This window comes from Protopterus annectens, chromosome 3.part0 (assembly GCF_019279795.1).
Source record: "Protopterus annectens isolate FY-2018-M chromosome 3.part0, PAN1.0, whole genome shotgun sequence".
NCBI classification, from domain to species: domain Eukaryota; kingdom Metazoa; phylum Chordata; order Ceratodontiformes; family Protopteridae; genus Protopterus; species Protopterus annectens.
The window spans coordinates 1,231,441,652-1,231,464,616 of NC_056731.1; positions in this window are offsets into that span (position 1 = coordinate 1,231,441,652).

Sequence of the window (22,965 nt, forward strand, 5' to 3'; positions counted from 1 at the left end):
GGATTGAAGTGTCTTTCCAATACTGTTCAGAGATGTCCTCCCTCTGTGGGATATTGCTCTGTTATGTATTAGCTCACTCCTTCTGTTGTACAGCTTATATATGGCTGGTGTCAACCAGACAGGTATCCTGTTGTGGAGGAGTCTTGGTTTTATTTGGGATAGCATGATCAATGCAAACCTGCAGGTGCTCATAGAATGCATTTGAAAAGGATCCTGCAGATTGGGCTGTATAATCCCCCAGCATGGGGCCTTTGAAGTATTCCACCCCAGTCTTCACAAATGCAAAGTCTGCTTTTGAGAAATACATTGTTTGCAGTGATTTCCTTGCCTGGGGGTGGGGATGGGATATGGACGTCCAGGGAAAGTTGGTTATGGTCAGATCTTAACAATGGTGGTCTACCTCCAGTGTGGAACATAGAGTTCCCATGTTGTTGATGATCAGGTCCAATATGTATTCCCCCTTGTGGCTGTGGTGACTGTTTCTGCCATAGCACATGGATTCACAAATTGTAGTGGCTGTAGGGTGATGTTGTTGAGGCCTGAGTAGTTCCCCCAGTGAATATTCCTGTACCTGAAGTTAACCACTGTAATGGCATATGTGAACACCTTCATATCCTACACTGTTCCCAGGGAAGCCAAGTGTGGTTCCTGGATATGGAGGGGGGGGGGTGGTCTGAACTACACACCAAACCAAAAGGCACGTCTGCGCAATGGTAGTTGTATATGTATGGCCTGTCATGCTTAGTGCAGTGATAACAACCCAGAGGTGTGTGTATCTGTGATGTATATAGATACACCCCCTAGTTGTGTTGTGTGTTACAAGTCCTGTGTTCATGAAGCATGGTATAAAACATAACCTGGCCATGCCGATGTGCATATGTGACCCTGAACTAGGCGTCTGTTAATGCATATATATTGTTATCCCCCATAATGAGGGATAGGAATAGATGCACATACCTGTTTGTAAAAACTGATGTCAGCACCCTATAAATACAGCAGGAGAAGGAAAACCACCCACTAATGCGAATAGCGTGCTGTGCTAATGCGTCTTTCTCAAGTGTCATAACATAGTTAGGTAGGGGTTTGAATCCTGCAAATGCTCCGTGTGTGTGGGGGGCAGGGGGTGTGTATGTGTGCAATTCTCTTTGAAGGAAATGGCCCTTTTGACAACTGGAATAACACAGTACATGATGTTCATTCCTCTTTGTAAAGACTGATGATGTCAGCACCCTATAAATACAGCAGGAGAAAGGAAACCACCTAGTAATGCGAATAGCGTGCTGCGCTAATGCGTCTCTCTCAAGTGTCATAACATAGTTAGGTAGGGGTTTGAATCCTGCAAATGCTCAGTGTGGAGGGCAAGGGGTGTGCATATGTGCAATTCGCTTTGAAAGAAATGGCCCTTTTGACAAGTGGAATAACACACTACATGATGTTCATTCCTCTTTGTAAAGACTGATGATGTCAGCACCCTATAAATACAGCAGGAGAAGGGAAACCACTCAATAATGCAAATAGTGTGCTGTGCTAATGCGTTTCTCTTAAGTGTCATAACATAGTTAGGTAGGGGTTTGAATCCTGCAAATGCTGGGGGTGTGCATGTGTGCAATTCTCTTTGAAGGAAATCGCCTTTTTTGACAACTGGAATAACACACTACATGATGTTCATTCCTCTTTGTAAAGACTGATGATGTCAGCACCCTATAAATACAGCAGGAGAAGGAAAGCCACTCAATAATGCAAATAGTGTGCTATGCTAATGCGTTTCTCTCAAGTGTCATAACATAGTTAAGTAGGGGTTTGAATCCTACAAATGCCATGTGTGTGTGTTTGTCTCACAGTTTGTCAATGTGTGGTGGGTTTTGCTTTTATTATTGTATGACATATAATTATAACAGTAATTTCAATGCACACATCAGGTAAATGTGTGCCACATACAGATATGTACCTGTGACCTTCAATAGTTCCTATGTGTGAAGCCTGCCTCATATGAATACAGTTGTTACTTTTGCCAGCATGTGCTGCAGATTCCCAGACCATACGCCATACATGTATGTTGTTGACAATGCAGGCTACTGCAGTGATATGTGTCCTAGGCCAACTGGGTGACACACACTCATGAAAGCTGTGATATATTAATGTGGGTGAGGGTTCATATCCGGAGTATATGTCACACATGTTATAACACAGCAAAGTCTGTGAGTAATGGACATCCAGTGTAGGTGTATGGCAACTGTTGCTGATATGCATAAAGACACCTTCTTGCTGAGGTGATACACCAAGGGACTGCACAATAGCTTTGGAAATGTGAATATCACAGGATAGACAAGAAAAAACTTGTCCATATGTACACACCATTACCCGTTCTACATGATGGGTGCTGCCACCTACATGGTACTGTTGGAATACTATGTTAAGTACATGCTGATGACAAAGTTACAGTTGCGTTACAGTAATAGAGCATGGCTTGGACAACAGGTATCTGTCTGCATGATACCCTCGTGGTGGTCATGTGTGTCATGTGCAGAATGCATTGTAGGCCACTGTATGCATTTCCAGTTGTGGATGAACATATCCCTAGTGTGTTGGCATGTACATGAGACTGCTATATGCCAAACAGTATTTATCCCAGGGATGTGTGGGGCTCAGTAAGAATGGCTATTGGTATAGTGTAGTACTGCAGGGATATCACTGACACTGGCTTTCGTACATCTGTGTATCAGTTGAGGATAAATCATGTAATAGGCTCATAGGTTCATACTAGACTATCCACCCTAGGGCAGTTATAAGCCTAGCCAGACTGTGTTTGGCTTTCGCCACCCATTTTAAATGAATTTTGCTATGCCCTTTTTCCAGGTTAGTATACTCTGCCTCTGTGCAACAGTGACACAGAAGTGATACCTGGGGTAAATCTACAATCTCCCATCCACTCAGCAACATTCCTCTTGCAGAGAGTCATTAAGGGACTCTGCCTAACCTGGGCTGTGATTTTATTCCAGAGTGAAGGGAGCCTCTGGGTTATGAATCTGTCCCTCCAGCATGTCCTGTTTATTTAAGTGCTGAGGTCCAAGTGCCACAGGCGCATAGCTCCATGGAATTTGGATTTTCTGAGGTGCAGCATGTCCATTAATTCCAGGTTGGACATGGTTTTATATGTCAGGCATCTGTTCGAACCCTTTGATCCCCTTGATGAGGTACGTTTGGGGACTTTCCAGTTGCTGCAGGTCAGGTGTCTGGTAAGGTACACCACAAAAGGGGCATTGTACTCAATTATTGTCCTGATGAGGGATGACTAAAGAGGCACGATGACCTCCTCTGATCTAACTGTGAATCCCTTCATGATTAGATGGCCTGTAGAAACTGTCTAACCACTACAACCATGTGGTTGTCAAATGAGAGTTTGCTATCTACTCGGGTCCCCAGGTCCCTAATCATGTCTACAGTACTTAATGGCTTACCACCTATGTGTTAATTTGTGGGCACTTTGTTTTTGCCAAAGGGGATGACTATACACATTATGGCGTTTAGCTTGAGGCCATGGCTCTGGCACCAGTTGTCTGTTTCTATGAGGCCCTTTTGTAGGATGCTTCTGTTGGCTGGTGAGTTCATTATGGCGCCCAGTTTGCAGTCATCTGCGAACCTGCTCAGCCACAGTCCTTCTGTGTTGGCCTGTACCTCCGAGAAATATATACCAAACAAGAGAGGTCCCAGGACTGACCTCTGTGGGATGCCACTTGTAACCGGTTTGGAGTGTGACATGGCTCCAGCAATTCTGACCATGTCTGTTCTGTCTGTGAGCCAGTTTGCAACCCATCTAGTGACATAGGGGTTTATAGTTATGCTGGTGAGCATCTCTATAATGCCCAAGTGGGGTATTGTATCGAAGGCTTTTGCGAGGTCCAGGTAGGCTGTGTTGACCACCTTCCCCTCGTCACTGGCCTTGGTGACTGTTTCAAAGACATTGACCAGGTTGTATGTGCCCTCAACAAAGCTGAACTGGGTAGGATCCAGTGTCTGTAGGTCCCCAATATCTTTATTTATGAGGTCCATGATGATCCTTTCCATAGCTTTGCAGACCAAGCAAGTCAGGCGTATGGGGCGATAGTTTCCAGGATCTGTTGAGGCACCACCTGTGTGGAGAGGGACCACTGGTACTGTATGCCACTCCTTGGGTACATATCCTGTAGTAAGGCTGGGATTGAACAGTAGTTTTATGTTTGTGTTTAGTTCTTCTTGGAGTCCATGTAGGATGCAGCCTGGGACACTGTCTGCTCCCATTGATGCTGTGTTTTTGCTTTGGAGAGGGCGACTGAGCATCTGAGATGTCAGGGGGGCATCACTCTGCTGGGATATATATTTGCCCTTATGGTGGGGAGGGGGGTGAGAAGTTTGTGCTGAACCTGTCAGCAATGATGTTGGCAATGTATGTGGGTTAGGTGTATTCTTTGTCATTTAGGACTACTTCTGAGCATATCTGGGAATTCCCACCCAGATTCCTAACATAACTAAAGAAAGCCTTGTGATTATCCTTAGTGTCTTGTGCAATTTTCCTCTTGAAGCTGGCCTTAGACGATTTTATGATTGCCCGTATTTTTTTCCAAATACTGATCACAGATGCCTTCCCTTTGTGGGATATTGCTCGATCATGTAGTAGCTTCCTCCTTCTATTGTTTTCTCTTATGTGGCTGGGGTCCACCAGAAAGGATGCCTGTCTTTGGAGGATTGATTCTTGGTTATATTTGGAATTGCATGATCTGTGCATTCATGAAGATGTTCATAGAATGCGTTTATAAAGGATTCAGCAGTCTGGGCCCTATTTTCCACAGGCCCGGGGGCTTTGAAGGATTCCACCTCTGTCTCAGTTTTGAGGTGTGTGGAATTTGCTTTAGACAACTTTTTCACTGTGGTTTTCTGGGCAGGGACTGGGGTTGGTATGTGAATATCCAGTGGGATTACTCTATGGTCTGATGTTACCAGTGAGGGATACACTTCTGGTCTGGAGCATAGAGTCCCCATGTTGGTGATGATCAGGTGCAGTATGTTTTCCCCTCTTGTGGGAGTGGTAACAAGTTGTTCCATAGCATTTGAGTTTATTAATTCTAGGAACCTTTGGCCTAGGGTGTTGGAGCTACAGTAATACTCCCAGTCTATGTGTGGATAGATGAAGTTGCCCAATATAATGTTGTTTGTAGAGACCTTCATATATTCATGTGTTCTTAAGTAGGCCAAGTGGGGTTCCTGGGTTTAGGAGGGTGGTCTGTAGCAGGCTATGAACTGAAAGGCAGTTTTACCCACTGTTAGTTGCACGTGGATAGTCTGTGATGCTTCATGCTGTGGCACCAACCTGGGTGTGTGTGTATCCTTGACAATTATTGATACTCACCCTCCTTTTGTAGTTTGTTCCATGTTTTAGGGCTGTAAAGCATGGTATGAGGTGTAACCTGGTAGTGCTAGGGTACTCTTGGGAGCCTTGAAACAGGTTTCTGTTAATGCACAGATATCAGCATTCTCCATGCTGAGTAGGGTTTTCACTGCATGCATCTTGCAGTTTAGATGTCTGGCATTGAGTATCATTACTTCTAGTTTCTTATCCCTTGTGATACCTATGTAGGTGGGTTTGTGCTTTGAGCCTTACCACCAGAATGCAAACCACTGACATTGGTAAACCGTATGACCCACAGCATACTGTCAAACCATGTCATACATACATGTGACCCCAGGTGAGACATATGTGTAGTACAACACAAAGTGGCAACCAATATGAACTACAATGTATGACTATTGTGTCACATGGTGCATGTCACCCTTGCCATTTGTGCACTACGCATCTACATGCAGAGAATGCAACTCCGCCTTGTTCACAAATGTACACCTGCAACTGTGTGCTGCAAACATCACACATATACTGTCCACTCCACAACACATGCAGGCACAGGTACACACAACTGCCACATGGCACATGTGCAGACATTACACTTTTGGAATTAACACTGGTGTATAAAAAACTACAATGACAATCATAGTGTTAATGCATCAGGCATGCTGGGATATACCCACAATGATATCATTACACTGTACTGTTAACAACATGATAATATTACTACAGTGCTATGTAGTTACCCTGTGCATCAGCACCATGCTATCCTGCTCCGCCTTCAGTGTTATAGATTGCAGGAGGTGGCACAGTTTCATCATATGCACAGGGTGTGTACTTGGTTTTCCAGAGTTTGCCATTGACACATCCAATCGACATGTATGTGTGTGTGTGTTAGTGAGGGACAACAGTACAACATGGGGCAATGTTGATGCGGTGTGTGTGTGTATGTGTTAGCCCTAGGTGTTAGCATTATGCCTGTGTGTATGCATGCACACAGTTCCACCACATGGCTGCCATATACGGGTGTTTGTGGACAGTCACAGACTGTACCTGCCAGGTCATACAGATCACTGTCTCTGGCCACGGACATGGTACCTGTGCCTGGCAGGGGTGCTACGGACAGTATCAGGTACTAAGCCAGATTGGGTACTGTCATCAGAAGCAGTGGGTTGTTGACTGGACACATGTCCCTGCTGGGACTGTCCAGAGCCACATGCACGTTGTCTTCTAGGACGGTCTGATGACAGCACAGACCCAGCATTGCTGGGGCTGGTACTGGCACTATGGGAGCAGCTGTGGGCTTGTTGTCATCTGCAATGACTGACAGCTGATGATGTTGCTGGCATACGTCCACGTCGACGCCTCAACCATCCTGCATTGCCCTGGCTCATGGACATGTAGTTGTGGAACAGATCTAATGTGTCCCCCTAATGTCTATCAATGACCTCGCTGACAGTACGGATGGCAGCCGCAACGTCACGCATAGTGTCATTCATAGCAGTGCGATGTGCTCTCAGCTCCCTCAGACCCTGTCTGGTGTACCGTTCCATGCATGCCTGTGCCTGCATTACAGCCCGGAACATAGCTGAGGTTGAAAGACCTCTGTGGGCATGTCTGACAGGGGCAGTACGACCATGGATGCTCCCATGAGAACCCCTGGATATCTGCCTGTGTGGTACCAAGTCAGGACTCTGGCCATGGCTGCTGTGAGGTGGTGCATGTGCCACTGATACCACATTACCCTGGTCAATGCCCACTGTATGCTGTCCCTCAGCTAAGGACATTGGTGACAATGGATGTATTGGCAGGATAACTGTGCGCATTAATGGGGTTGACTGCTGTGTACTGTCGATTGGCTGACCAACAACAGACTCTGTCACACCTCCCTGTGCCATTACACATGTATCATCATTATCACTATCCCCAGCAGTGGCTTCAGGTTCCCTGCTGCACGCCAACAGAGCAACACCAGAACCTGTGAGAGGAAGACAGGAAACACAGTTTGCAATGTGTTACCACACATGTACATGGGCACGCATGCACACGGGCACACATGCACACATGCACTTGGGCACACATGCACATGGACACACATGCACACATGCACACATGCACATGGGCACACATGCACACAGGCACAGATGCACACATACACATGGGCACACATGCACACATGCACATGGGCACATGTGCACACGGGCACACATGCACATGGGCACACACGCACACATGCACACATGCACACGGGCACACATGCACACTTCTCAGTACAGCAGATACAAACACACACACACCTGCAATCCAACACATACACAATACTGTTTGAGGGTATTATTAGTATTAATATTATTATTAGTATTAATAGTATTGTTATTACACACTCACCAGCATGGATTGGCTGCCTTGCTGTTACTCCAGAGGGACCTGCACAAATAAGAGTGTTATTATCAGTGGCCACAACTGTGCCATTGATACTGTGAGTATGATACAGTACAGTAGTACAACAGTTGGCTTTCACAGGTGTAGTGATGATATTCAGAATATCAATCTTGCACAAGAATAGGCAGGATAACAGCTACACACACAGAACACATCTCACACATAGGTTCATAGGTTCATAGGTTCATACTAGGCTATCTGCCCGTGGGCATTTACAAGCCTAGCCCATCGTTTTGTGGCTTACGCCACCCCTTTAGTATGGGGAACTATACCCATTATTTTGCTGTGCCTCTGTCGAGCAGTGACACTGAGGTAATCCCTGGGGTATATCTGCGATCTCCCATCCATTGGTCAAGATTTCTCTTGAACAAGGCCAGCGAGGTGCTCTGCCTCACATGTACCGGGATTTTGTTCCACAGCATAGGGAGTCTTTGGGTGATGAATCTATCCCTCCAGCACGTCCTATTAATAGCCGTGTCGAGGTTTAAGTCTCCCGCCCTTGTGGCTCTGATGGATCTAGATTTTTGAGGTGAAGCATATTCATCAAATCTGGGTTTGACATGGCCTTGTATGTTAGGCAAAGGTCACCTCTGAGCAAGCGGTGCGACTAAATAGAGCTGGAGTTATTTCAGTCGGGCAGCATAGGACAGATTTTTGAGACCCTTTATCCTTTTGGTGAGGAACTTTTGTGGCCTCTCCAGCTGCTGCAAGTGTTGGGTCAGATACATTCCGAATGGGGCATTGTACTCAATCATTGGTCTGATGAGTGATGAGTAAAGGGAGACTATGACCTCCCTTGATCTAGATGAGAATCCCTTCATGATAAGGTGGGCAATGTAGAAGGTCTTCCTAACTACTTTAGCTACATGGGTGTCGAATGACAGACTACTATCAACCTGGGTCCCCAGGTCCCTGATAACTTCTTCTGTGGTCAGTGGATTGCCACTTATTTGGTAGCTAGGGGTAACCTTGTTTTTCCCAAAGGGTATGACTATGCATTTTTTGGCATTTAACTTTAGTCCGTGGCTCTGGCACCAGTTATCCATTTCTGTGAGACCCTTCTGAAGGATATCTGTGTCAGATGTGTTTTCTACTATGGCGCCCAGTTTGCAGTCATCTGCAAACTTTGTCAGCCATAACCCTCCTGTGTTTGCTTGTACTTCGGAAAAGTAGATGCCAAACAAGAGTGGGCCCAGGACTGAGCCCTGTGGGACACCACTTGTGACAGGCTTTGAGTCTAACATGGCGCCAGCAACTCTAACCCTGTGGGTTCTGTCACTCAGCCAGTTTGCAACCCATCTTGTGATGTATGGGTTAACATTTAAGCTGATGAGTTTTTCAATGATACCCGAGTGGGGTATTGTATCAAGGCCTTAGCCAGATCGAGGTAGGCTGTATGGACTGCCTTTCCCTCATCAATGGCTTTGGTGACTGTTTTGAAAAAGTCAACCAAGTTTAAAAGGCATGATCTGCCTTTGACAAAGCCAAACTGGGTTGGATCCAAAGTCTGCAAATTCCCTATGTCTTTATTTATGAGGTCCATTATGATCCTCTCCATGGCTTTGCAGATAAGGCTTGTCAAGCTAATGGGCCGGTAATTTCCAGGGTCGGTGGAGGCACCGCCTTTGTGCAGTGGGACCACAGTTGCAGTGCGCCACTCCCTGGATACGTATCCCGAGGTAAGACTTTGATTAAACAGCTGTCCTAGCTGTGGGTTTAATTCCTCATTGAGTTCGTGGAGCACACAGCCGGGGACACCATCAGGTCCCATGGATGCTGTGTTTTTTGCTTTGGAGAGAGCAGTTCTCACTTGGGCACTGGAGATGTTTGGGGGGCTGCAATCGTTTGGTATAGATATTTCTCCTTTTGGGGGGATATCTATACTACCAGTGCAGAGAACAGTCAACTACAGATATGGCATGTTAACTTTACACTCCATGTCCACATGCTGAGTGGCTTCGGCCTCCATCATGACACATGTCTGTGGATGTTGTTGTTGTTGGCCTGGAGCCACAACACTTAGGAGGAGCTCCTCCACTCTGGTGAGGGGGGGTGGATAGGTACCCCACCACCTGTGGCAAGCTGTTGTCTGTGTATATCAGACGCATGCTGATGGACATTTCTAATTAAACAACTGCAGTGATGGCGTACCTGCTCATATGTCCGGTTATGCATGCCTATGTCATTTACCCGACGGACAAGGTCTTGCCACAGTGCAGCCCTCTCCTGCTGGTTCTGGCTGGTCCTGGAAAACAGTGTAGAGAAATCCCACACCAGGCTCTGGTGTATCTCCTCATCCTCTGCAGCTGAATAACACGGGTTGCGCTGATGCACCATCGCCCTGGAAGGTAAAGAAAAATATGTGAGCAGGTAATATGGCACACGTAATACTCTACTGTACTGATACCACTGAACTGCCATATATAGCATCTGTCTGTCTATCAGGGGATACACATGTAAATTACCACATATCAGTGCTCAGCCCACAACTGTGTGACAGTGCCTGCCACACTCCATACAACAAACTAGTATACACCAGCACTTGGCAGACTGTTTGAGGTACAATGCACAACCTCACACTGGGGGTATGTATCAAGCTAATGGATGGAGAATATTGTCATCCCATGCAATGCATGCAATGCACATTTACAGTTTCACTGGTAATCCACCCTAGTCTTTGCTGCTATACCCCTACCTACACCGCAGTCATATACAGGAAACTACAGCACAACATATGGCAATCTAGTATGTTTGTATCCCAATAATTGACACATCTTTCTCTGGTCTCACACCGAGGACAGACTACCATGACAGACACAAAGTCACACTGAGCAATCACACCATTACAGACCTTGCACACAGTCAGTGTCAAACTCATTCCACCTCACATAGTTGGTATTGCACTGAGTACATGTGTGTGCATTGTGTCATAGGTAGGTACTATGCTATTGGCCCTGGGCCTAGAGCAGCATAGCCTTATGCTACCCTGCCCCTTGGGACACATGTAATGTGATTGTACTTGCTCCTGTCAAACAGTTACACAGAGGTGACTCACACGGCATATTACCTATCTAAATAACATTCATCAGGGGTATGTCTGACATCTACTAATAAGGAGCCTTGTTTGTTAATGCTGGGTGGTTTAGTCCAGGGTATGGCATATTTGTGGATAGGAACCTGTACCTCCAGCATGTGCTTTTTACTGCGTTGACAAGGATTAGGGCCATAGGTCATGTAGGCTGGACGGATTGTGAGGTGTTACCATGGCGGTTGGACAACTGATATGGGTGTGACATAACTCTGTATATCCAGCACTGATAACCTCTGTGTAGGCAGTATGCAAGGCACTCTAGCTGTGGTTTTGTGAGTCAGTCTGCATAGGGAATGTGTTTGTGGTCATTATCAGTCTTTGTTAGGTATGTTTGTGGCCTTTCCACTTGCTGTAGTTCTCATGGGAGGTACATACTGCATAGGACATTGTGAAATGTACAGGGGTACACTGACTTACATTTCCCTAGTTGACACACCTTTTGTGATGACACGTACCATGTACAGGGATTACAAGACTAGTGTGCCACTGTGGATATCAAAGGGGAGGCTATTGTACACCTGTGTCCCATGTTCCTTCTGACACCTCCAGTGGTAGGCAGGCAACCACCTATGTGGTAGTTAGTGGGTAATATGTTGTTGAATGGAGTATGGTACTGCAGTATCAACACTGGTGTTTTGTCCATGCCTTGGTCACCAGGCACCTGTTGAAGTACATCTGCCCCCATGTCCCCCTCTCTCACTCTCTCTTTATATCTATATATCTATATATATTTATATATATATATATATATATATATACATATAAATATATATATATCAATATATACATACATATATATATATATATATATATATATATATATGTAAATATATATACATATCTACATATATGTATATATATCTATATACACACTGCTACTATATATAACTATATATATATATATATATATATATATATATATATATATATATAGCTAGATAGATATACATATCTATAGACATTCATATCTATCTGTATACATGTGTGTATCTAAATTTCTATCTATATACGTATTTGTCTATTATATCTATATGTATATACATATTCTTTATCTATCTATCCATATATCTCTATGTATCTATACAGACCTCTTTGCCTATGTACACACACACATATATATATATATATATATATATATATATATATATATATATATATATAGACATATATATGTATATCGATATATAGATATACCATTCTGTAATGATATTGCACACTGTTGTGCATAATGCATTATGCTGTCCTCAAGCTATATAGCTGTAGCAGGCCTCACTGGCTCAGTCCTACAGAAGTTCACCACCACATGACATATACCCGCACTGCATGCTGTTTTCAATGCCACATACTACAACCTACATTGATATGTGCACATAGCAACCTTCAACTACATATGTATGTCCAGCCTTCACTAACAGTTGCAGTATGTCCCTTGCCCTTTGCACATCTTCATATACATATAGCTACAGACTGCTAACACATATGGAGGGTTCACAGTACGTACATTATTAGATTATGTAGTTTACAATACCTTTGTCTCTGACAGATTTGTTTTGGATTGCTGGCTGGCTGCCTGGATGGCTTACTTGCTGGCTTGCTTGGTGGCTTGCTGGCTTGCTTTTTATTTATTTATTTTTTTTTGGGTCTCTGTCTCTCTCCCTCCAGTTGCTGCAATGATATTATTGCACGTGTGGAGTGGCAGTACAGGCTGCTTTTGTAGGTATCTGCACATGTGCATGTATTGGCCTCTGCACCAATTGGTGGCCAGCATTTACTAATTGCATGCAGACTGCTGTGTGATAATTGCAGTTCTCACTGGGATTTCAGGACACTACTATAAAATATTAGGTTAGATAGGCGTAGGCCTTTCAGTTTTGCAAGGTGGGGACCATGCTGGTTTGCTGTGCACACTGTTGTGTCAGTCAGAAGGTTGGTATGTCTGTCATATCTAAGGTGTGTTGTAGCCACTAAAATGCATGTTGTACTGAAACCTGACTGTTGCTTTTCCAGTTCACTCTTCTCAATGTGTATGTTAACCCACACCTGCTAATGCTAACACTGTTTACATGGGAGTATGTACTTTCCTGTGGGAGTTGTGGATTAACTGGTATACAACAGTAGTTCTTGCTATGTGTTGCTATGGCTTCACTATTTTCCCTTTACATTCACTCCTTGAAGGCCTGATATTTGTCTTTACTGGAATGTGTAGCTATGGCTTTCCTATTTTCCATTTACATTCACTCCTTGTAATGCAGGATATATTTCTTTCAGCAGTAAGTTCTTATATGTTTGCTGTGGCTTGGTGGCACTACATGCAGTCTGCTGAGCTGAAGGTCTGGGGTTTGACACGTACAAGGGTATTTTATTTTGCTGCTGAGCAGTACTAGGGCTTTGTATTTTGTACTAACAATTAAGAATATCAGGCACGTGCAGTGCTTGTAAACTGCTATACTGTCATTAGTTTGTTAGATGGCTACATCCTTTGATATTTCTGTGTTGTACTCCTACTTGAGGGCATGCTTGTGGAAGTAATTCTACAGCTATTCGCAGAGTGTGTAACAGCAGACAGGCTAATATGCCTGTGTGTTTCTGACACTTGCAGGCTTCAGATGCCCTCAGGTATATATTTGAGCAGCCTCAGGGAAAGGTACATATCAGTGGGATACACCCATGATATATTTCAGATATTCTGCAGTTGTGACTGTGGGGTTTTTTGAGCATATGTATTACTACACCATTTCTGACATGCAAGTAGTGTCTACTTTAACTTATTGACAGTCACCATTACGTGGGATTCCCCACCTTTCTACCTACTGTTAGTACATTTCACAGGGAGTCAGTGGGGCACAGGTAACATTTTTTTGCAAATCAGGGAAATCCCTGTAAATCAGTCAGAGTTGGGAACTCTGGCCTCATACCTATTCAAATATGGCGGTGTTTATCATGCTCTGATACTGTGTGGGGTTTGTAAGGTGTTACTCTAACATTATTACCTCCTAGCATGGCTGTTTCTCTTATCACACTCCTGTATTGCAATTCTACAGGAATTGCCTGTAAACATAGAGGGAACAAGCTTTGTGTAATGGCCTTCCTATATTCCCTTTACATTCAGTCCTTCTATTTCATGATATATTTCTTTCAGCACCAAGCTCTTGTATGTCTGTCATGGCTCAGTAGTAATTCATGCAGACAACTATTTCCAAGGTCCTGGGTTCGAGACTGACAGGGGAATTTTATTTTGCTGATGAACAGACTACAGGCCTTGTCATACAGAGTGACTAAGGCACTTTTAAGCAGTTGTAAGCGGGTTTGCGCTGGTTTGAGCGGTGCTTACACATGCACGTACTCACTTAGCTAAGCGCACACAAGCGCATACCTGCTGACTACTGCTTAAAAGTGCTTACTCCCACTAACACCCGCGCTAATTTCTTTTAAAGAAAAGAACATGGGGAGATAGGAAAGTGGTGAAAAAAGGGGCACAAAGAGGGTAGGACAATAGGAAAACAAATTCGGGATGTGCAGGAAGGATGTAGGGAAGGCCCATAGCTGCCCATTTCTTTATTAGCAACAGCTGTGCATATGTGTGAAATTTGGTGTGAAATTTGAAACCTTCCACCCCTGAGAGAGGGGTGAGGACAACAAAATATGTTGTACTGCCAATTAGAATTATCAGTTTACATGTCTAGTAGACATGTGTGCGAATTGGGCAGCTATGTATGGGGCGTAATTTTTTTGTGGGAACAGAGTGCCCTTTTTTATTTTTTTTTTTCAGGTGAGAGTGGAATGTGAGGTACAGGAAGTAGGTATATTCGGGGAGGTAGGTTGGGGAGGTTAACAGACAAGACAAACAAGATGCATACAGGGGCAGAGTATGACACATGTTGGGGGTAAACAGAAATGATAGGGACGGATGTTTGGATATCGCGAGCCCATGAGCCCACAGATGGCAACAGTGGAACTGAAATCACCAGACATAGGCAGTTACCACTGCGCCTTCACAGCCCAGGCCAGGGCTGTGCTGGGGGCTGGATAGAATGGGCAGGCACACCCGTGAGTTGCGCCACCCTCGCCTCAAGCTGGCGTAGGGGATCAGTCACAGACCGCCTAATCTCGCTATGCACCACAGACCGGACCCTATGGAGGGTGAGTGGAGGCTCTCCTCCGGCCACGCTTACAGAGGGGGCACGAGCCCCATCCCCTGCAGCGCTTCCACCCGAAGGTGGCACAGGGCCACCAGAGGAGGAGGTCCCAGCCTGGGCACTGGTGCCAGGTGCACTCGCCAGCTGAGGTGGGAGAGGTGGGTCTGCTGGAACCCGCCTTCCCTGTTGTCCTATGTTTAGCAGTATTTTATGGCATTTTGGGTTAGTAACAAACAACACCATTCAATATTAGTTGTAACAGCATGCATCAGTATTCCCATTGACCAAACACCCATGAATTCTGAACATTAAGCAGCAAGCATAACACATGCATATTTAGAACAACAGTGCACATTCCAACAGCATGCAGGGTTGACTGGTGGCAAAATGCCATCAGGTTCAGATATGTGAATGGGGCACATGCATCAACGTACATGCAGATATGTATGAACCAACAGGACAAATGTCCATGGGAATTAATTGTGAATACACATACCCGGTTTGGTGTGGAAAGGCATCATTTGTGACAATAGGGTAAGGTGAAGAAACATTACATTAACAACTAAAACTACCTATACATATACTGTACATTCCTAGTAGATGCAGATATATATCCCCTACATGTATTAGTACAGTTTCCTGTATGTAACGTTAGAAATGTTGGTGATGGGGATGTTACTGCTACATTAATATACATTCCATTTTTATTCATATATGTTCACATCTGGCTGTGTTCAGGTACAGCATCCTGCTACATTTGATTTATATGGGTCTAGACAACTGTGGATGTTCAGCATTTCATACAACCATACTATTTCCATAATGCAATGGTACAACAACATATCCAATTTGTGGGACGGACACAGTCCATGTTCTGCATTTTATTTCACACATTATTGTTTGGCTATGGCTGTCTCATTCATTTCATTATGTAGTGACTGCAGTATACCTTTATTCCAGACTTATTACAGATTTCTTGGTAGCTTCAAACTGTCTTTCTCACACTCTCTCAATTATTTTTTATTTACATTTCAGAATGGTACTTAATTCTAGGCTTTATTAACATTTATTACTGGTTTACAACAATAATTTCCAGCTGACTCACTTATTTCATATGGCAGAATTTACAAGGATATATTTGACACTTGTCTATCCTTTGTTGATTGATTACCACTCATTTTCTGGCTGCAGCAGTTATCTGATATTACAATACAGGTGGAAACTCTATTTGAGACTTGTTTAATCTTTATTACTGGTTTGCATTAGACTGTTTTCCAGGCTGCATCACTTATCTAATCTTACAATACTAGCAGAATCTTTCTTCTAGGTTTGTTTGACCTTTATTACTGGGTTACAACACTGAACTCTTTTACAATCTGTTTCACTTATATTCTATAACAATACCAGCTAAATAATTACTAACCTGCCTGGTGGCGCAACCTCAGCAGCCTATCGGCATAGGCTCGCCGATTCGCAGAATGAACACCTGCAGCTGTAATATAAATGAAGTAATATTGGAACATACCTCTCCATACTATAGGATAGGATAGCATTTCTTACATACTTAATTACATGGATACTTAGTAGTGGGGCATTGGGCATTTGGAGGGCCTTCTTGATCCAACGGTTCAGTTGGTCCTCCTTCCATCACTTCAGGTCCGCATGGTGGTGACGGACCTGTTCACCAGTCCTCGGAATGCCTGTAGCACTGGTGAGATCATGTGCCAACTGGTTCCATGCCTCTGCCTTGTATGCATCCCAGTGAACCTGGCCCTGCATGAGTTGTGCTTCATGATCATGGACTAGGAGCCAAACCATATATTTTGACTCCTCAACACCCCACCTCTGTGCTCTAAAGCGACTTCCCTCTCCTGCACCTGCCATCCTGACTGCAAATGGGTACCACAATCAGTTATGCTGTGTATTCCCGCCTATGGGGCTTATATATGCTGGTTTTCCCGCACTTATCCATGATTGGCCATTTTGGATATTTATCAGCTTAAAAAACCTGCTTTGTCATGCTTCTATTTACATTCATTCCTATATATATATGCTAATACTGCATTTTTCAGTACAGCTGTCATGGCTTAGTGGTTCAGTACTTTGACTATGGTGCACAGTGTTCTGTGTTCAAGCCTGGCCATTGCTTTTTTTATTTTACTACTGTCTAGACAGCTAGGAGGTGTGTCTGTGTAAAGGCGGCTTTGATACAGCTTGCCCAACGTTGCCCGCCGGTAAGCTGGTTGGCGCAGTGCGCAGCTCAGTGCAAACGGCTTACGCTGGGTGACGCGTTATTTGGCTATGAGCACTCATATTATGCTCGGTGAAGCATTGCTCAGCTACGGGCACTCATTTTAAGTGTGTTAAAGCATTGCTCAACTCCGGGCACTTATATTAAACCTGTTAAACTGCTGCTCACCTGCGGGCACTCATATTACGCTTGTTAAAGCCTTGCTCAGCTATGGGCAATTATGATCCTTTTTTAATATTTTATTATGTCGGATTTCTTCAGAAAAACATGGCCCATTTCATTACATTTTACTTAAATTATAGTCATATATATATATATATATATATATATATATATATATATATATATATGTCAGGGGATTTCTTCATGCTTATTTAAATAAAAATGGTGAATGATGTTGTGGCGGCTCGAACCATAACTACCTCCTCTTTGGCCAACGTCTCTACCGCTACGCTATTGCTACTTGGCTTAATTTGCATATTTAGATCTTATATGCTTTTCAATGTCTGCTAACTGAGGCTGAGCGGAGGGCATACCCGCGCAAACGAGCGCAACTATGGGCAAACATTTTGGAAATGATAAAAAAAAAAATTTAACTGCTATTTTTACGTTTTACATTACAGTTGGGTTTATAGTCTGTGGGGTCATGTGTGGTGTTGTGTTCCTTGACATTTACGCGGACTCGCTCATGGGTGTTTACTTTCAGGACTCTGACTCTTCTGGGGGCGTGTCCCTTTGCAGAACTCGACATTTGGACACGCCCCCTACTTTCCTACATGGACCGTGTTAGCCTAGGGTATGATTCAGCATGCCCTCATGAATATGCATGGCATGCTGACATCATACCGTTAGACTACAGCCTCCATGTAAGACATATTAACTCTTACACAGAGGTTTCATGAATCCGGCCCATTGTATTTTTGAAAAACATTTAAACATTTTATTCTGAAATTTCTGATAATCCAGAAAATACAGAGATAAATTAATAAGTAGGAGTACATGTAGAACAAGAACAAAAACTTGTATCAAGTTATAAACAGACAATAATTAAATTTTAATTAGGTGATACAATCTAATTAATATAGTCATAAACATGGTCCAAAAAATCAAATGTAAAACAACCACACCAACAACAACCCAATTCCTTCCCGTAAGTAAATCCTACCCTCAAAACTATTTACAAGAATACATTGTAAGCTAAGAATAAACTTCACAAAGATTAGAGGAATTCTAAAATTTGAAGGTGTATATATGTATATTGCAAGGCTAAATAACTTTCATTTTTAAGAAATATGAATTAAAAATGTGTGTAAGTTGTTGAAAGAAAACTACCTATAACATAGGATATCTTGTCTAAGGTTAGTGATATATGAAGTGACCATCTGACAATTACATTCAAAAGAATATTTTTAGCAAACTAGGCCATTTATCTTCCTTTGGTCCTTTCTGTTTAATTCGATATAACATTGACATAATTTTTTTGTGTTTTTAAGCATTTAGTTGCTATTATTATAATTTCAGACCAGTTTATCATTTTACTGTCTGGCTATTTTTTATGAGATTTAAAGTTTTAGCAGAGATGAGACAATAATTATTATGCCTAAAATGTCTTCATGAACCTTAGCAGAGGGACAATGTAACAAAGTTAATTTCCAAACAATATGATGGTGCAGATTATAGCTTTAATTCTTCTTATACATTTGCCGCAATACTTGAATATATGAACTTGACCAAAACCTATGCATTAAATTTGCATTAACCTCACCACATGCCTCACATTTACAATATTTGTTAGGAAAATATATTGCCTTGTTAGCTGGCAATGCGTATGTATGCATTATTTAATCCCAGATTGTTTTATTTTTAAGAAATGGGAATTGTGTTAGATCTGATAAGGAGTTGTTCAGTTTAATATTAAGATTATGCTTGCTAGGCTGTAGATAAGTAAACCCCTGTTTTTAGTTAAGATAATTTATTAATCAATGGAAATATTTCAATGTTTCTTTGAAGAAATGATGAATGTTCATATGTTTATATCATTGATATCCAAAAATGGAATATATTTAATATTGTAGTGATGTGAAAGTAAATATTTGTACAAAATCATTGCCCATGCTGGGATCCGACTTTCTTTTTAGGGTCTATATTTACAGTGTACCAATTACGTTTTGCTCTAGTTATTTGATAACAAAGGTAAAAATCTGTTAAGTTAAGGCCTCCGTATGATTTTGGTGCTATTAATTTTTTTATCCTGATTGATTTAGGGTGCCAGATACATTTTGAAAGATTTGATTCTAATTTATATAAACTGTTTTAGGTAAAACATTGAAATGACCTAAAACAGAAAATATTTTGGGGAAAAATGTTCAGTTTATTTTAGATGGAAAAAATAATTTCATATTAGTCCATCTAAGTATATTCTTTTGGATAGATAACCGACATTTATCTATATTATATTGTCTATCTGGGGGAGAGTTGCAGTTGTATGACACAGATAAATAGAGTATTAGTGTATTCTTTCCATCCTACTTTGAAAACTTAAACATCTCGGCAAATCTGCCAGTCACCGGTAACCACATCTCGAGAATTAGCATAAGATTTGTATTCCTCTTTTCCTTCAGGTGACAGAAGGGGTGCAGGGACATTGTTTTCTGCCCTACATTAAGACTACTACTAACTGGAAAGCCTGAAACTGTTTCTAAGTCCCAGCTTTAGATTAGTGCTATTATTTGGCTCCTGGCGAGGGGAGGTGCATGGGGCATTGATTCCTACCTGCCTCTGTTTGTGCAGTATGTATAGGACTTCTTTGACTGATCTAGTTTTGGACCATTGTGGTGCTTAGTTCACTTATACATGCTATCCACACAAATACATAAGTAACAAGATGGTTGTCAGTACCACAGAACTCCACAGTAAGCAAAGCATAGACAGCAAAGATTAAACATAAACCATTTTATATTAAGAATAGAAACAACTCACTGAGAGTTAATGTCCCAGTGCCCACCAGCAATCCAAATAATAGTAACAACAATGAGGCAACAGGATAATGGAACAATCCACACAGCTCGATATCCAAATAGGCATCCACCACGAATAAAGAAATATAAAAGCTTTTATTCATGAATGAACAGGCAAGCGCTTTCAGCCATATGGGGCTTCATCAGACCATGAAAAATCACTGAGTCACCTCCATTTATACTGAAAATGGAGGGAAAACCAAAATCAATTCATTCTTAAAGATACATGGTAAAAACTATACAAATTTCATAGTGCATGAAAATATATAAAAACATACAAGAGATATACCCATAACTAATCATGTACACATCTAAAGCAACAAAATATATATACATGTCTTAAATAATGAAATATATAAGAAATATATTAAAAACATATGTAATGCAAATAAAAAATATATATGTATATAAAAACATATATATACAAGAATATACTAACGTTATAACACAACACTTTCAGGTCCTCAGTCCCCCCTATATAAAAAATATATATGTATATAAAATCATATATATACAAGAATATACTAATGTTATAACACAACACTTTCAGGTCCTCAGTCCCCTGGATTTTAAAATGGGTTTGAGGGATACTTTATCATCCAATCCAGGGTACTGCTCCACCCTAAGTTTCACAATCCATCTAATCTCATGTGTTTCAGTTACACTCCTAATGTCTCCCCCTCGTAAGTTAGAATGGATCACTTCCATGACCATGAATTTAAACCAATGGTTCTTATCAGTATTCAATATGTGTTTAGACAGTGCATTTATCATGGACTACATCCTAACTTGATACAAGTGTTCCTGTACCCTGTCTCTTAATCGTCTATCCGTCTTACCCACATAGAACATATGACAGGAGACACAGTATGCAAGATAGACCACATGTTCTGTCTTACAACTAGCAGAAACTCTAAATCGAAACCTGAAGTTAGTCAGGGGGTGTGTGTGAATGCACTATCTGTATCTATATAATTGAAAAAATTGCATTGATTACATGGAAAGGTACCCTCATTCCCGGGCTCAAAAGCCCCACGATTGACTCTAGGATAACATAAAAGTCTTCTCAAATTGGGTTTATTCTTGTATACAAATTGTTGAGTTTCACCAAGAAAGTCTTTGATGTCTGGATCTACCCACAAGAACTCCCCAATGCTTCCTAATTACATCCTTAAGTAATCCTACATCCTCAGTGTAGAACATGGGTACCCTAACAACTGCAGGCTTATCCTTGGGACCTGGCTCCACATTCCCTGCAACATCGGAAGAATATGGTTCAGCTACATCCTTTCTGAGATCAGTAAGGTGGGCCATCCCACCATCAATTTCTCTAGTACCATAAGCTCTACCACCCAGCCTAGATCTCAACTCATCCAATTCCTTCCTATAACCACCATCTGTGGGGTTATATCGAGACACCCTAACAGCTTGACCTTTAACTACATTTGCAAATACATACCCTGAGTGCATGCTATGCCTATGTAAGAGGGCATTACAGTGGCATGACTTCCTGTGAACACCTGTATTGATTAAATGACTATCCAACCTCTCAACTTAAACATCTAAAAAAGATATCCTATGAGAAATATGCTTTGTGATGAGAGGTACTATATTAGTACTGATTTGACATCTATACATTCTCATGTTTTCAGGATTAATGATATGTTAGAGGATTTAGTTAGGAAACATATAATCACTGATGAACTCTATAAATATCTCGTTGTTGAAGAACCTGTTATTCCTGTTATTCAGGGGTTGCCAAAGGTTCATAAAAATGCTATGCTCCTGCCCATGAGACCTATTGTCTCGGGGAGGGTTGGTCTACGGAATCCTTTTCTTTGTATATTGAGAAAATGTTACAACCAGTAGTCAATATCAATCAATATATTTTAAGGGACACCAAGCAGTTTCTATTAGATTTATATGCTTCTATGAAGACAGTACCCTTGGATTCAGAATATATATTTGTTATGATGGACGTTAAGTCCCTCTTCACCACTATTCCCAACAGAGAAGGGGTTGAGATGGTGCATGAGTATTTAACCCTGGCCACAGAATATAGTAGGTCCTCCACTGATTTGTTAGGTCTTTTCTTAGAGGTGGTATTGGAGAATAACTTTTTTATGTTTGGCACAGAATTTTATTTACAGCAAGATGGCGTAGCTATGGGCACATCATGTGCCCATAGCTACGCCAACCTTTTTATGGCTGCTTGGGAAAGGGAGATTTTGCTTCAGTTAGGTGGTTTTATAAATAATGTCTTTTTTATAGTTGTTTTTTTTTTTTTTTTTTTTTTTTTTTGGAGAGGCACCCGAGATGAAATTTTGTTTTTTTTTGAACAGACTAATAATTCCTATGATTATTTGAAGTTTAGTTTTGAATGTTCCCCTCATATGATATCTTTTTTAGATGTTTATGTTGAGAGGTTGGATAGTGATTTAATCAATACAGGTGTTCACAGGAAGTCATGCCACTGTAATGCCCTCTTATATAGGCATACCATGTAGCCAAGGTATGTATTTGCAAATGTAGTTAAAGGTCAAGCTGTTAGGGTGTCTCAATATAACCCCACAGATGGTGGTTATAGGAAGGATTTGGATGAGTTGAGATCTAGGCTGGGTGTTAGAGCCTATGGTACTAGAGAAATTGAGGGT